The 3,121-nt window shown below is 39.3% G+C and overlaps 1 pseudogene; it reads right to left on the bottom strand.

The window, feature by feature from the left end:
• Positions 1-993, bottom strand: part of LOC106325956 — a 13,881-nt pseudogene extending 12,888 nt beyond the window's left edge.
• Positions 994-3,121: the final 2,128 nt, after the last annotated feature.

Genomic DNA, 3,121 nt, shown 5'->3' on the forward strand with positions numbered 1-3,121 from the left:
GTTCAATGCAAGCAATAAGAACATATATGAATGTAGACAATCTTAAGATGACTTATTTATGCTTCAGCTCGCGAATCTTAACCCTAAAACCCTAAACTAACTCGGTGACTACTCAGACATAACACAAGAACAGAGAAGCATGATTTCTGAATAATACTGCATATAATAGATAATAGAAATCAGAGGGGTCAGGATAATCTTCTCTAGGAGATAGATGAGACCTTCTCCCTTACAAGTAGCAATCGGAAATCACAAAGCTCTCTCAGATCTTTCTTTCGTAAAAACTAAGATAGGTCTAAAGTAAATAAAAGGAGACTATATATATAGGAGCCACAGGCGGCTAAAAGGGAAAAATAGAAAAACCTAGGGCAAATCCCTAAATAAATGGAAACTTCATTTTTAATCTCTATCGCTGGAGCAGTGACTCAGGCTGCTCTAGTTGACTGTTCTGCGCGAAAGACTTCAAATCACTCTTTTTCTCTTCTTTTCCTCAAGCTGGGCTATCTCCCTTCCAATACAATTCCAAACCTGTAATGACTCAAATAAATTAAAAAGACTCGATAAAACCTTGAAAATTATTAGTAAGACATACATATAACGTGCCAAATCACAATATATCACTTTGAAATGCACTCATCGCCTCCATCCCCACACACTCCGAAACCCGCTCTGGATAGAGAACATTGTCACAACGTCTTGGCTCGTAGTTCCAAACCCGCTACGAAACTGGCACCTGAACTCAGTTTTCTGGAATGACCACATGTTCATTGTCGTGAACTTCCACACCCGTGACTCCATTGGCTTTATCACGACGTCCCACCCGAGGTCGTTCTCGTTCGACCAGCACCGCACGGACAGCCTCGATTTCCTGACACCAGACACCCCTGAGATTTCGTTCTTTAGCTCTAGATGACCAGCCTTGGTTGGTGATGGTAACAATGTTGCGACCACAATAGCCGCCACGAAGAACCACCAGGTTTGGTTTCTCCCCATTTGTACTAAACGATCGTTATGTTTTCTTGAATATGTGTGTTTCGTTGAGTCTTGGGGCTCACGTAACAAACAGGGTCAGGTGAATGTCCATTATATGGTAACTAGACCGTGTTACTGTTTCCGCTTCCATATTTAGAAGTACTAGAAGCTATTTTCATCTATCTTTGGAGATAAAAACAGAGAGCAAAACCCTGAAGGTTAAAAATAAAATGTGTTGTTTTGAGAAGCTTTTGTTGGATAAGCTTCATTGCTTAGACAACAAGTTATCCTAAAGTAAGATGGATAACAAATACTATTAGGTTTAGGATAAGTCTAAGATTTCCTATATCATGTAGTAATAGGATAAAGCTAAGTTTTCTATTACTTATATATAGAGATACAATGTAAAGATGATCTCTACAATATTAGAAAAGAAAGTTAAGAAAGATTAATAAAACAAAGCATAAGGTTTTATTATACATTGTGTTCCTGGTGACTTTATTTGGTATCAGAGCATCTAGGTTTCTTTTGTGTTATCGCAAGCTTAATACGAGGAAGCCATGGCAGATTCAAAAGCTTTGATAGAGATGAAGGGAGTAGGTCGGAAAGAAGGAATTTCGAACACAATTGTCTGCCCAATGCTGAACTCAACTAACTACACGGTATGGGCAAAGAGAATGAAGGTGCTCTTGCGTGTTCATAAGGTTTGGGAATCTATCGATCCTGGAACCGAAGATGAAGAGAAGAAGGATGTCGCAATAGCTTTGTTATTTCAATCTCTACCTGAAAGTCTGGTCTTACAAACAGGAGAAGATGACTCACCAAAAGATATCTGGGAAGCTATTAAAACCAGAAATCTTGGAGCTGAACGTGTAAGAACAGCTCGTCTACAAACCCTGTTGAATGAGTTTGATCGGCTGAGGATGAACGACTCGGATACTATTGATACCTTCTCCACCAAGATAACTGAGCTTACTTCTAAAGCAGCTACCTTAGGACAAAGTATCGAGGAATCTAAAGTAGTAAAGAAGTTTCTTGATAGCTTACCATTGAAATATATTCACATAACAGCTTCGCTTGAGCAACTGCTAGATTTGAATACAGTTTCATACGAAGATATCATTGGTAGACTCAAGGCTTTTGAGGAACGAGTAAAACTTAAAGAAGCTCAAGAATCTCAAGATCCTCAAGGGAATCTGTTGCTCTCAAGTTCTAATGATACGAGAGGACGAGGGAGAGGTCAGAATCAGAGTCGTGGTCGTGGAGGCAGAGGAAGGGGCCGTGGTAGAAACAACTCGCAGGAGAGAAACAAAGAAAAACGAGATTACTCTCAGATTGTTTGCTACAACTGCAAGAATAAAGGTCATTTTGCTTCTGTATGTCCTGAAAAGAAACAGGATGATCAAGAGTTGAATGTTGCAGAGACGGAGAAAGCTGATATCACGCTGCTTATGCATGAGATTGTCTTTCTCAATGAAGTGAAGATTACTTCTCGTGAAAGGCATGAAGAAGATTTCTGGTACTTAGACAATGGTGCCAGACAATGGAGGCAAACATCACGACACTGCTACGAACTTCATACTGATCAACAACATCAAATTGTTTATTAGCTCCAAGCTTTCTGGAGGGTAATTACAAATGATGGTTCATCTATTGAAGGATTTTATTTTATCCTTCATTTAAGTAAAAAAAAGGCCTTCGTAAAGTCTAAAAGATAAGCTGGTCTACATAAATTTAGTGATCATCTTACCATGAAAGATAACAGTGGAAGGTTACTTGCTAAAGTTCAGAGAGGTTCAAACCGATTGTATAAGATATCTCTTAAGATTGGTAAACCTACTTGTCTACACGCAAAAATTGAAGAAGTTCCATGGAGATGGCATGCAAGACTTGGACACATCAGTTTCCAGACCACGAAAGCTATGTCTACGAAAGAGATGGTAGTTGGCTTACCAGAGATAAAAGGAGACAATCAGCTCTGCGATTCTTGTCTAGTTGGAAAACAAACTAGATTATCCTTCCCTCAAGCAACATCTTTTAGATCATCACAAGCTCTTGGACTTCTTCACGCAGACTTATGTGGACCTATATCGCCAGCTACGCTCGCAAACAACAGGTTCATATTTGTGATTATAGACGACTGCACAAG

This window comes from Brassica oleracea, chromosome C2 (genome assembly GCF_000695525.1).
Source record: "Brassica oleracea var. oleracea cultivar TO1000 chromosome C2, BOL, whole genome shotgun sequence".
Lineage (NCBI taxonomy): Eukaryota > Viridiplantae > Streptophyta > Magnoliopsida > Brassicales > Brassicaceae > Brassica > Brassica oleracea.